At 36.5% G+C, this 14,698-nt stretch overlaps 1 protein-coding gene across 7 annotated transcripts in view; it reads left to right on the top strand.

Moving 5' to 3' along the window:
• FCHO2 (FCH and mu domain containing endocytic adaptor 2) overlaps positions 1-14,698 on the top strand; it is a 96,123-nt gene that overhangs the window by 36,242 nt on the left and 45,183 nt on the right. The window lies entirely within an intron of this gene.

Consider the following 14,698-nt stretch of genomic DNA (forward strand, 5'->3'; position numbering starts at 1 on the left):
ACCGTACCCTGGGCTGCATCAAAAGAAGCGTGGCCAGTAGGTCAATGGAGGTGATTCTGCCCCTCTACTCCACTCTGGTGAGACCCCACCTGGAGTACTGCGTCCAGCTCTGGGGCCTCCAGTACAACAAGGACATGGACTTGTTGGAGCGGGTCCAGAGCAGGGCCACAAAAATGATCAGAGGGATGGAACACCTCTCCTGTGAAGAAAGACTGAGAGAGTTGGGGTTGTTTAGCCTAGAGAAGTGGAGGCTCTGGGGAGACCTTACTGCAGCTGTTCAATACTAAAATAGGGCTTATAAGAAAGATGGAGACACGAAAGTAGGGCCTGTAGTGATAGGACAGGGGATAAAGGTTTTAAACTAAAAGAGGGTAGATTCAGACTAGATATAAGGAAGAAATTTTTTGTGATGAGGTGAAACTACAACAGGTTGCCCAGAGACGTGGTAGATGCCCCGTCTCTGGAAACATTCAAGATCAGGTTGGACGGACTCTGAGCAACCTGACCTAGCTGAAGATGTCCCTGCTTATTGCAGGGGTGTTGGACTAGATGACCTTTAGAGGTTCCTTCCAACTCAAACTATTCTATGATTCTGTAGTATGTTCCTGCTGTTAGGTCTAATAGCAGTTATGATACTGGCATTTGGAAGATGCTTTTGTCACTTACGCGGTCCTGCAGTGATCATCAAAACTTCTTGGCCACTTCTCATGAATCAATTTTCTGTTTGTGATAGGCTGTTGCTCCATGTGCCTTAGAAAATTCATTTATTGCATGGCAGAAGATGTCTGTTTTTCTTCCACCCAAAGTATGCATTAAATAAATACTGGAGATGATGTCTATCCCAGATTAATGACATATTGATGAGTTCTATCTTTATTTACCTAATCTTCTAATAATTGATTAAAAAATTGGTTTGTTCCAGTATGAAAACGTGATGCTGTGTGAAATAGAAACTGCTAGAAAGTACAAGCTCATTTTCTTCCTAGATCTTATGTCTGAAATTGGCAGGATAGTACCTAATGTGTTTGAAGAGGTTAGTGAACGCCTATATAGCTGTAGTTGGTCATGAATGATTTTTAATTTTTAGATGCTGGATTGCATATGCCCTCTTCTCATATGTGGGGAACTAACTGTGTGTTCATCCCTGTGTTAGTTTTTGCCCACTACACAGTTTACCCAGAAGGTACCTTGAAGGCCAAATGCAAAGACTCAACTGTGCTGCATTGTTCCAAAAACCAGGAACAAAAGCCAAATCTAGATGATTTTTGCATTTTTTCTTAAAAATTGAATAAAGAGCTGCTCAAAATTTTTATTGTAATACAGACAAAAGCTGGAAAGCCATAATCTTTGCTGACTCCTTAGCCCTACAATAAAACAGTGATCTGCAGATAGTAATTACTACATATGCTGTGCCATTATTCAGTGCAAGAGAGGTGCTGGGTCATCTTTTAACTATAATTTTTAAAAAAATCATTGGTTTTGTTCTAGTTTGATCCATCTTTCACAATCTGTGACGTGCTAGAATGTGACGTGCAACTGCAACATACAAGTAGGCAGAGAAGATCTGGCAAAGAGGAATAGTCACATGCGTCTTCTAAGTGTACCAGTAAAAGCATTAGAATTTGGGCTATGGAAAACACAAGTCCATAAAAATACTTCTTGTCTCCTTTCATTATCCATACAATAAATTTGAATTATGGAGGGGCTAGAAGAAGTTTGCATTTTTTAAACACTGTAAAATTACTGCCTGCAATCCATCAGCTCTTTGGAATAAATGATAACAAAAGGACTTTCCAATGTTGATTATGCACATTGCTGTTGATCAGCCATAATTGGCTCTTGCATATACAGTAAAGCATTTGACTTTTGTCCCCCTTGTCCTTTTAGGTATTAGGAATAATAACGTAAGTCCTTTTAATCAAATGGTGCTTCCACAGATAACAGGATTCAGAAAAGGACAGATGTAAAATTCCTACTCCGTTTCCTCCCTCCGCCAAATCCAGAAATTGGCAGTTTGGCCAGTAATTGATCAGTAATGCTGGTTAAAAAAATGTTTGTTCTGTTGCTTTTTGGAGCTGCTGAAACCTAGTTTGCTTTATTTGCCTATGCAGAAAAAAATGTCTCAAGGCTCCCGGTAACTCCAGTCATGGGAAAGTTTAAGGTCATGGATGTCAAATGAAGACATTAATTCAGGAAACTTTTTTTAATAATTTTGAAATTCTTTCTGGGACAGCTATCAAGTAGTCTACAGTTGAGACATTTATCAGTGACTTAGGACAGCTATAACATCAAGATCTCCACTGCCTCACAAGGTAGCACATATCAGAAAAAAACATCCTGGTATCCTTGTCGATGTGCTGGTGATCCTTGTCTATTCTGAGGGAACATATTTGGAAGCTCTGTTTCTGGAGAGCTAACACATTTTCTATTTTGAAATCTTAAAAAATAATGGTTTATTTAGGTACGGCATTCCTGCTGAAAGCAATGTGGACTTTTCACAGGCTGCAAAGCTGTTGACCAACCGTGTTTACTATTTGGATGGCAAGCAAAGCAGTTTAATCTGGATTCCTTACCAGCTCATTAATGCTGCGAGCAGTGCCTGTTAGCAGAATCATAAAGCATTAAAGCTTCAATTTATGAAGCATTTAAAAAAACAAATTTTACCTAGGCTTCAATTCAACTGATTTCTGATTCAGTGAGCTCAACTGAATTACTGATTATTTGATTAGAATAATGTTTTCTGTGGCTGTGTGGGGGGAGAAGTGAAAAGTTTGGTATGAATTTATGACATGCTATCAGGACTTTTCTAATTACTTATTTGGGCATTTTAGTCCTAAATGCCCATGGAGTGTACTGCTTATGTGTTTTTTCCAAAATGAATGCAAGCAAGAGCATTAAAGTGAGCTGCACCACAAGTGGGAAGCTAGTGCAAATAGCTAGTGCAAATACTGTAAATGCACAATTGTGCTCACTAGATGTTAATATTCCTATTTAGTTAGTGCGTTGTGTTAAACTATGTGTTTTCTATCTAATGAAGAAATGTACAAGATGAACAGGATAAACTAATAAAAAATGGTTAATAATAACTGTATTACTGCTAAGAAATTTTAGAAACCAGTTGGTCCTTTCCCAGAGATTGAGAGGCAAAACAGGGCCATGGACTGTTGAAGCTTGTTTTGATTAAAGCTACTAGCTTTCTGTGTGCTTGAATAATGAACTGTGCTTTGAGAGAAAGACTTGAAACAGTTCTGGGTGTGGCATTTATTTTTTCCCTGGGTTGGTTTGATAACATAATATTTTATAGCATTTATAAGAATGCTTTTTCTAGGACACTAAACAGCAACAAAGTAGTTGGAAATAAACATTGACAATGGTTAATACTAATTTTTTAACAGCTCTACATGACATCTTTGAGCTTCTTTTCCACAAGGAAGTGTAACAAAGCAAGTATTTATTTTATGTTCTTATAAATAATTTTCTGTAAATATTGTGAATATTTTAATGCTGCTTACACTTGTGATTAGGTGCATAAATAGCCTGAAGTGTCACAGTTTCTCAAAGTCTGTGCCAACACGTAATTCAACACAGAAGGCTGACTGAGGAATGAGTTTACTTTATCAACACTTACAGTATCCAAAGGATTCAGAAAAGTATTCTTTGTAAAGGAAGGGAGACCATTGCTATAATTCAGAAGTTAGTTGAATTAAGTGGATATCTTTGAGGATTTTTGTGAGAAGCTGAGCTTGAGGCAGGTAAAAAAGTATTTAAGGCTCCTGTGCTGTAGAGCTCTGTTTCTGATGAGGAGCTGCAAGCTCAAGAGCTATACCAACAAATGTGTCCTAATTCCTGTCTTAGATGTCTGTTTTATTTTGCCTGCAAAAATTGCATCCCTTCATAAACGACAAACTTGCCAAAGCTGATGTGGACTTTAGGAAGTCTCATCTGCCAGCACAGATTTTTAATAATTATGTATACCTAAGTTGCAAACTTGGTTTAGATTGTGATTTATTTATTTTTAATGGTCTGGAGAGTTATAACTGTACAAGTTTTGTTCAAAGAGTCTCTTAATGCAAGTGGAAGACTAGCAGCATTGATGAAAATACCTTAGACAACATCTGTAGATATAACAGGCAAAAGCTGGGTTTTGAATGATCTTGGACACTCAGTAAGATGAAGTATGGTTGGGTCCTCTTGAATTTTCTTGCTACAAACAAACAAAAGCAGTTGCAGCCTGAGGCAGATAATTTTTTAGGGCTGTGGGAGCAAAGCAATGTCTATTTCAGAAGCTTAAGTAGCAAAAAGATATTAATTAGGTGATAGTCATGAGAAAATGCAGTAGTGTGTATGATAGATGAAGAGCTTTTAAACACCTGAGAATAGAAATAACACACTGAGATGTGTTTTATGCTAATAACATAAATAAGATTATGCTTTAGTTACCTAAAGTAGCATAAACTTACATGGAATTAATATTGAGGAAAAGGTTTGGGGTTTTCATATTTTTCTTTTAAGATAGGAAATGTTCTTTGGACAGAATTAACTAGGCCATTAACTAAATGGCCTTTTCAAACATGAAATTTTCACAGGAAGCACACTTGGCAAAATTAGAAGGAAGAAGTGTATTCTTTTCTCTGTTGTTTTTTTTCTTTTCTATCAGAAAATAAAGATTACAAGAAATGAAACTTTCTGAAATCTGGAAAGATTTGGAAACCTAAACATCTGAACATGTAGTTCTTTCTTAGTAGGCTGCAGTGTTAGAGAAGAGCAATGACTTGAATCTTGCAACACAAGCTTTTTGAGGAAAAACGTGGTTTTAAACTAGGGAAGCAAACACAGGAAGCTAAAGATGGACTTAAAAAACAAACTCAAACCCACTTGTCTTAATAGTGTACCTTTCTAATAAAATTGAAATAAATCCTAAACTATGCATATAATAATCTATCTAGTATTAGTGGTTACTAACTTGTGTTGCACAGGTCCCGCTTCTAATTAACTCATAATTCCATTGGCAATAATACTGCAACGTGGTAGTACATTATACCAGGACCAACTACCGTTGGACAACTTCTGCATTGAATTGACTGTCAGTCAAGTAGGTCTGTATGTCATACTCTTTCTTGAACACAAATATTTATTCTGTCATTTAAAAATGAATTCTCACTTGACTTGTATTTAACCTTGTGTAGCCATGGTGGTTCTCAGGTAGTGCAGGATGTTTTCTGCTTTTCTTCATTATCTTTTTATTGTTGGCTTAATTGTTATAGATCACCTGGGTGGCTCTCTGTGTCAGTAATTCCATTTTAAATGATGGATATTGATTTGTCTGCATTTTGGCATTGTAAGGTACAGTGGTGTACCCCTTGACCTATTGCCTGAATAGTATGAGGGTAGGAAAAAGGAAGATGTCTAAGCGGTAGCTAATTGAACTATCTGCACAGACCTAAGCCCAGGTTTAACCACGACAATAAAATTTCAAATTCCTATCTTTTATTAATGGTGTTTGTAATTCAAATTCCTTATTTAACATTGAAATGAATTTGTTTTGAAGACCTTTCTCTATTGGTTGCTCTTTTCAGGGGAAAGGGGATGTCTAGAAAAACAGTATAAGAAATGCTGTTACTATCATTAAACTTCCTAAGCCTTGGGAGTTTAGTTTCAGAGAGTGCCTCTCTGTTCTACTGTCACAGCTGATGCAATCCTTCAGAGGACTGTGTAGATCTGTATCATTTTTGGTAGCCTGGGTCAGGAAGAACAGACAGGAGTGGAAAATTTGTGTCTTGTAACATGGATTTGTCTTCTTTGCAACCACTGACTTGGATACTATTATGGATACCATTGGATAATAGTATGCATATTTTGTGTCTTTAAATGCTGAGATGTATTCCAAGGTCAAACCTTTACTGTCTTGGGCTCCAAGGAGGTCTTCGGGCATAAATGTGTGGAAGGGAGATTTTGTGGTAATCCTTAATACCATGTCTCTCCATGTTATTCCTGTGGTTTCAACCTTCTCCCCCAACAACAAGTGTCTCATACTCGCCATAAGCTACAGAAAAATCTCACCAGAAAGAATTTCACATTGATTTTCTTTGCTTATCAATGACACATGTGTGGAAACTGTCATACTCTAATTAATACTTCCCATTTTACAGTTAGGGTGGAGAGGTGGTTAAGCATATTTACTTTTCTTCCTTTCCCCACAAAATGAATCTTCTGTATAAGTAAATAGGAAAACAATTGCAAAGCACTACAAACCAGGAAAACATTCCCATGGAGAAGATTTTGTTGAATTGAAAAAAGATTTTTCTGTTTGAAAAATTCTGGATACTATAAAATGTATTATCCTCTTTTTTTCTCTTTAGGAAACATCTTAACCTCTGATGATTTCATGGGTTTAAATTCAGAACTTCAGTAAGAAACCATACCCCTCTTTGTTTACAGGGACAATGCGTGACTGTTACAAAGACATGATTCTTGGAAGCAGTCTTCAAAGATGAGGGCTATAATTTAACATATTTACAATGTCTAGTGTTCTAAAACCTTAGCTGACTTCTTTAAGAAGAAAACTACTTGAATGGGTTTGTGCATTTCTTTCATCACTGCATACTCACATGGTCTGCCTTCAGCAGGTGAATCATGGACCATGCAGTCAGGGAGAGCCATTTGTTACCGATACTTATATTTATAGAATAGGCTTATATAGTTCTGCTGCTTTTCAGTATTTTTTTCCACACACCCATATAGCTTTCACAAGACTCTGCTACTTTGAACCCAATTTGATGGAAAAGTAAAAGTTTCAAAGACTTTATGAAAATGAGGAGTCAGGTAGAGAAGACCCAAACTCATCAAGCCGTGTAAGGGAAAGGCAGTTGTAATGATTAAGTTACTCATTTGGAGTCAGCAGACAGCTGAGAGTGTGTTTGTATGTATGTGTGCATGTTGGCCAGCCACTTAGCCTGTGGATGGTTCAAAACCAGCCACATCTCACATCCTGTTGTTTATGCAGCCAGAAAGGAAATACGGGGTAAAGTTAAATATAAAGCACAAGAAGACTAGAAAAGAATGAGAAAAGTGGCTGGGAATGGTGTGGAGGGCAGGAATTAGAAAACATAGCATTCTGCAGTTTGATGTCTTAGCTGACATTAATTTTGCTGCTCACAGACCTCATGCTTTCATAAATTGTGGCTGAAACTTCCAGTGTTTGCTGTCATATTCAGGTGTCACAGGTTAGTTGGATCTCTAACTTGAAACGTTGCCTTGGGTATGTTTTTAATGTCTCTTGCTGAAAATTCTTGTGTTATCTGAGCAATAAAAAATATTTTCTTTGTAGCTGAAGATGTTTGCCACCTTTTTAGTTTAGAGAAAAAAATGCATCTCCTTGCTGCTGATAAACATCTTAATTGATAATAATTATTCTAAAGCCCCTTAGATTATGATTCTTTTCTGCTTTGTTTTTGCTCTGTAAGCCACATGGAAAGACTGCCCCTTGAGAGTAGTGTGTTTGCTGTATTCACAGAGCTTGTACCCACAGTACCAGAAGGGCCTGAGATGAATAATGTTTCCTTTGATCCGGTGAACTTAGTGCAGGGCTGGAAGCCTAGTAACAGAATCAGGGTTAGAATTGATTGCTTGTTTAGTAGATGCTGTCCTTGTGTGTTAATTTCTTCATCTAAAAAAAAGACTTTCCTTGGAAGTGCTACATACGTTGCTACTGATAATTGTAGTTATTTGTGCTGCCACTATCATCTCTACCTTTTCTTTGTCAAAAAGAGTACTATCACCATGCTATAGTTTTCTTTTTACAACATGAATTTTAAAAAAATGAGGATTCAGTCAAGTCTTAAGCGTCTCTAGAGGCTATATATAGGCTAGGCTGTTATAACAAAGAGTAATCAGAAATTCAGTAATTATTGTGGTGGAACTGTGTATTTGTAGAATTAGATCAAAGGATACAGTTTTACCAGTATTATTTCAATATTTTTCCTCAGATTGGCCTGTTAACACGCCGGTTGTATTTTTCTGTCCCTTATCCACTTTTTGGCAAAGTAGAGCTGACCGACTCCACAAACTAATGTTTGCTTGTGGCAGTCTGGTACTAGCATGATAAATATATCACAAATATGTTATTTACTTCAAAGTTGGTAACAGCTATTCATCTTTAGTCTGCATTCCTACAAATAAGCTTCTTCTTTTTTTTAAATCTAGATTAAGAAGTCCTTTTCTGGGGAAAAATAAAATTCTCCTTATCTTTTTATAAAACCAATTCTCTTTTTTGGACAGGCAATAAAAATGAGAAGTTAGTGTTAGAAACAGTAATGGTCTAAAAATATATTTTGGTTTCCTGGCTTCTAAATTTGAAAGTTTGAAATTTTTTTATAAAGATGTCACAGGATCAGATGATAGCAAGAAAAAGATTGCTTATATGTTTGTGTACATACAAAATTGACCTTTGTGATGCAGCTTGACATCTAAACACTAAAAGCAGTCATTTGTTTTGACAGCAGAATTAATTGAGGCTAAAACAGTCGAAATTCCACTTGTATCAAGCTGTTCATTAGGAATTGCTGTCTGGCTTTAGTGCTGTCAGAAAAATAACCTGTTCTGCTATGATTAAATAGCAGAATGATGGTCGGTCCACTGAATTTGAGAGAGAGGTTGAATAAACTTTCTACCGCGGAAACAATTCAGAAGTGACACGCTGCAAGGGGGGTCAGAATGTGCATTGATATCCAGCTGAGCTGTCAACTGGCTCTGAGCCAGGCACGCAAAGCTTTGCCATTTGAAGCAGCATGTGAAGCATATGCAGTTTAAAAAAAATTGTCCTCCTTTCATGCATGATTTACACTCAAAGAGACAAACTTTTGTTTTTATCGAAAACAAGAATATGGTTTGTTATCGTATTTGTAACTACAAGTACAGATTTACAGAGGTTTTTTAAAAGCTTTTGCCTGAAACAGATATGTTAATGTTTATATGTGTGCATGCGTGTGTGTAAACTGATTCCTCAGGATGGGGGGAAGGGCGGGGGGGGTGGTTCTGAGTGTTTCCAGTTATTGAAAATTAAATGTAGTTAATAAAAATATATGCTTGGGTGGGATAATGTTTCTTTCTGTCATGCATACCCCCGTTAAACTAGAAAGGAGACAGTTTCCAAAAGCAGATGCAAATGTAAAGCAGTTTTTAGTTGATTTGTTGACTTCTTGATTTGTTTACCTTTTTAGCTCTGCAGGATTTTCCAGTTCATTGATACACTTACTGAGGGCTCTTTTTCAGGGTATGACATAATATTACATTTTTCTTCCTAGTAATAGTAGTTGGCTTTTGTAGTTTTTGGCCTTGTTTGTTTAAGAATCCAAACAGTAAAACTTTTTTTTCCCCTTCTGTTGAGGAAAGTGCAAATTATTTTATTGTTTTGACCTTAGCAAAACATTCTCGCAATGTGTTCCTCACAGAGGTTTTCTGTAAGAGATATACAGATAGGTTAGAAAACCTGTCCCTAGGGTTTTCTGGAGATATGTTTTTTAACTATTTTCAAGGCAGTTGACAGCAAACTTGACCGTCTTCAAGATAGTTGGTGTCATTTTGTAGATAAATTGTGTTAGCAGGTGTAAGGTTGTTATTTATGAACTCTCTTCTGTAGTTGCCTTGTGTACACTCTGAAAATACTATTCCCATAGACATGGGCTAAATATGTAGTAGATACTGTAATATAATTTACAGTGCAATTATTTTTTCTTCATTCATCTCTGAATAAGATGAGTATCTCCTTGTTGCTAGCCATCCACTTTGTCTCTTAGTGTCATGAAACCCCACATACTCTCATTGCTTGTAACAAGAAAAACAGTACATGTATTTTCTGAACAGTCTAGAAGATGCATCCTGAGCTGTAGGCTCACTGGTGCTTAATTCATGCCAGTGTCACTTATTTTATTACATTGATTGAAATAAAAAATTTCTACAAATTACCTTTTGCCTTTTCTGTTCTAGCAAACTAAAGCTTCCTCATTTTCAAAAGCCTAAGAACTGACCCACTCCTGATTTATTTGCTTCAGTCTTTTGTCAAATAGCAGCTGTCTGCTTCCATGTGTAACCATCATCCATTTGCCTTTTCTTCATGTCCGTATCTGTCCTGGCTGGTAGAATGCTGGGAGCTGCAGCAGCTTGCCTTGGAAAATGCTTTAGGATGATGCTTGGTGGGAATTTTTACATACAATTAGAGGAGCTTACTGATTTCTGACGCCTGCTCCCTTTGTAGAATACTAAATTCTCATTAGCATCCTGATAGCTATGTATCCTTAAGTGCCTGAAATCCCACTAAATAATAATATCTCCTTCTGTTATAAAGGCTAAACTTAATTTATGCACTGCGTTATTTTTTTCTGTTCTGTGTGTGTACAGTAATAAATACTTTCAAAGTCTATGTACATGTATTTGAGATGCTTAAGCCATAGTTACCATTCTATGGATCAGGGTAACAACAGGCAGACCAGACTGTCAAAAAGTTATGTTGAACCTGAAACTATCCATGCTTAACCCAGCAGAACATTAATTCAGAGACTTCTGCAAGGGTTGGACTAGAGCTGAACTATAACTTCTTACTTACTCTGATAAGTGTCTTAAAATGTATTTTTTGTTTTTACAGTGCTGCTTTACTTCTAGTATTTGCTTTTAAATTGTGTTCATGTGAATGCTTGAGAATAGGCTTCCATCTCAATTCACATTGTTGTCTTGTTATGAGAAAAAGAACAAAGGAAATCTCAATGCTTTGACTGTAGTACTGCAGAATATCATTATTATCATTATTGCAGTATGGCAACATCTAGACGGTCCTTTTCAGTGCTTTGGGCTACTATGTATGTGGCAGGGACTCTAGAGACCGCTTCAGGGAATGACTTCAGTCCCCAACATCAGTAACACTTCTTAAATGTGAAACAACTGCTTTTCTTTGTTTGGATGTTGCAACGTTCAGTGAATCTGTGTACTTGCTTCAGAAATTTTGGCCATTATAATCTTCCAGATTTGAGCTGAAATCCTTGTTGGTGTTAAGCCTTTGTCTATACTGAAATCATTGGGCAGAAGTGTGTTAAGAAAACTTTTCTGCTCATAGAGAAGAGGTAGTGCATCCACCTTCAAATCTTCATGCAGCTTTTACAAAAATTGTGCTACCAGCACGTGAGTTTGCATGCTTTGACTTGCATCTATGTATTATACCTGTCTGGCAATCTCCATTAATGCTAACCCACTGGGAATTTTTTACTATACCATCTAATGATTAAGGAATCAGGAATCAGAAAGATAGATGTTATGGTGGTTCAGAGAAGAATGCTTTCTTAGGGTTTTTTGCAGTGATAGTGCAGATGCTTTTGTTTCCATATACACAAGTACACTGGACAATGCAGGGGAACTTCTTAAGAAAGCATTCCCATTCCTTATTGGTGCTATGCTCCCATAGCAATATGTGTGCCTAAGGCCTTTTCGCTGGCTAGGAGACTGCAGCTGTTTCTAGCAGGAGACAATGTGGTCACAGTACACACTTCTGGCTGGGCTACAGTATTATTACCTCTTTGGGCACAAAGACATCTGCCCACAGGAGACTCCAGCTGTTATGTGGATTACCAAAAGCTCATCACAGCTATCCCATTTTCTAAATTGGTTCACCATAGAGTGCCACAGAAAATGTCTATTTATGTAATGTTATTTTGGTTTAAAAATACTACTCCCCAGGCAAAACAGGGTACTCTTTATAGCAGGCATATAGGAAGCAGAACTGTTGGGAGATCTGAAGTTATAGAACAAAACTCTAAGAAAATTAAAAACTTCTACAAATTTCACTCTGCTGTGCTCAAAAGGGCAAAATGTATGAATCTGTATTTGCTGCAAGCAAATAATGTGACATGTTATATTGGTGGGGTTTAAATACAAATTTTACAAAACCAGCAAACGTCTTAGGGCATTGGAGGAAAATGCTGAACTTAATGTTTTAATGTTTGTGGATTTGTTAGGGACAGCCACTGGTGTCTTGAACTTCTAAGATTCCAAAGGATGAAGGGCCCTATAGAAATCCGAGTTAAGTAGGAAAAGTAAGTTAGGATCAAAAGATGCTTTCAAGTTGTAACCGATTCACACAATGTGTTGTAAGAAAATGCTGGTTTCATCATTGTTATCTATCTTTCTGCAGTAAAGCAGCTAGTAGATGCAGGGGAAGGAAAGAGAGTGTGTGTGGGGAGAAGGGACTCCTATGATCATTCTGCCTATTTTGGTGAAACATAGATTAAGCTAATAGGCATCATTAAGAAGAAACTATTCAAAATTTCCAACTTCCTAGACCTTAGTGAAAAGTGGGACCTGCTTACTGAAATCTTGTGTTCAGCTTCCATCTCATTACTATCTCAGGCAATTCTTCAGTAACTGAGATTTTTTCAGATTGCATTTTATAGGCTTCCCTATGAGAAAAGAATACAATGTTGCAAGAGTGAAGTGAATTTGGGGTGGGGGGTAAACCAGCTTTTGTTAAATCTAATTGAATATGCTAATCTGATCTTCGTATCTGTGCATTTCTGTACTAAGCAGAAATGTTTGTCTCTTCAAACAAAAAGTTTATCAAGCTGTAAAAAATCCCACCTTCAAAGAGAAGTGTTAGGCAAGTGTAATGGACAAAGTACAGGGACTTGGATGTGTTGTTACAGAAAATCTTTGCTTTCTGCTTATGTTAAAAGTGAAAGTTAAAGATACTGATCTGAAATAAGGATGAGTTTTACTTCAGCCTTGAATATTTATTTTAATCATTAGTGTAAAAGTCTGGGTCTGGGCAGTCAGTCCTAGTAGCTGGAAAGGGTAAAGAAAAAGATGGTATTCTGAAAAAGCTTGAGTATTGTTTTTCTCTAAAAATATGTTTTAGTCTCTGTTGTTTACAGTTTTTTCCATCTGTTTTTGTTTTGGGGATGAGTGTTTGTGGTTGGTTTGGGTTCTGGGGTTTTTTTTCCTGGCCAAATGGGAATATGTATAGACGAAAGAAACAGAAGAAGTTGAATCCTTACTAAAGTGATGAAAAATGTGTTGTCTGAAGTGTAGTGCTGAAGAAGTAATGGATTTGTTCTTCAGCTTCTATATTTTATGGTATTTTTCTGAATTTCTTGCTCAATATATTTTGAACAATAGAGTTTAAATTCCTAAAATAAAATGTTGATGAAATCAGTGTGTAGACATCTACAGTTCTCTAAATCTGTTTTTCTGGATATTTTTTTTGCTGGTTTTTGTTTCTGAGACACCCAGATTTGCTGATTTGTGGAGCACGCTGACTTTGGTTTACTGTAAATTTAATGAAGAGCAAAGGAGAAGGGATTGGAAGACCAGCTTAAAATGCCCATGTATTTACAATATTTAGTAGAATGAGAGAGCTGTTAGGAATTTGTATTTCATCTTGTTATATTGAAAGTTAGACTTCTGTTTGAAATTATTTAATAATTGAAGTTTAAAGGGCAATAAAGCCTGCCATTTGAGATTTGGTCTTTTGATAGTCTGCTCTCAAGAGAATGATTTGGAGGCCAATTACATTATGATAAAGGAGATGCTGATGGATTTTAGTCTCAGATTCTCATCCTGCTGATAGTTTTACAAGCAATCAGATCTTTTTTTACTGGCAGGGAAAATTTTGCAGACTCAGTCTTAATTACAGTAAATACAAGTCATTACTTTGAGCATACCTTTTTTTAAAAAAAAATCATTAGAAGTCTGCAAAATTTCAAAGAAAATATCTGGTAGATTTTATCTGTCTAAAATAATTCAATTTGCATAACATTGGTGAGTATTGAGTTACATTGTCAGCTTCTCAATTGCCTTTCTATTTGTTTGACATAAGCATAAATATTTTCATTTGCAATTTTGAGAAATGCTATCAAAATATAGCATTTATAGTGAGTTGAACACAATTTTGCACTGCAAGAGTTAAATATACATACTGGGGGTTACATTACAAATAGAACCATTTGGGGTACTTAACTGCATGAATCAAATACAAATTAATCCCAGTTGCATGATTTACAATCCTAATTCACAGCTAAATTATTTTTTAGTTTCATTGTGGCATCTCTAATTGCAGCACAATGATTTGCTGTTGTGTAGTATTCAAAACCAAACTGAGGCTTATAGTCTCCATGTTTCTTGCATCTGAGTTCTGTTTATATCGGCCTTTTTTTTTTTTTTTTTTTAAGACCAAGAGTATGACGTATTTATTTTGAAAAGAGTAAAAGTGAAGATCCTGGAAAATGCTTTCAAGTACACCTTTTATTTTATGTGAAAACATGCTGAAAATTGCACAGCTCTTGGATTTATGGTGGATGCTCATGAATAATTATGACTTCATCATAAAGATAAATTAAGTCCGAGCACTTGGGGCAGGAGTGGAAGTAGTTTCTGTGTTTGAGGTTTCCATAATTGCTTTACTTCCAGTTGGTTTTAATTGAAATTTTTTGAGATTTTAAACTCTCACTTGAAGTAGTTGCACGAGTGTGATGGGGGTGGGGGGCATGGGAGCACAGGGTGTGATTTTGGCTGCCTTCAGGTATAGAACTGGGAATGGTCCCCATCCCCCCCATCTTATCTGTAATGCACCTGTGTATAAACTGGTGTGCTCTCCCACAAAATGATTGCAGAAAGGTGAGTAGTAATCCCTGTGCCACAGTGCTAGCATGCTAAACTTTGT

The sequence above is a fragment of the Accipiter gentilis genome, chromosome Z (genome assembly GCF_929443795.1).
Source record: "Accipiter gentilis chromosome Z, bAccGen1.1, whole genome shotgun sequence".
Classification (NCBI taxonomy): domain Eukaryota; kingdom Metazoa; phylum Chordata; class Aves; order Accipitriformes; family Accipitridae; genus Astur; species Astur gentilis.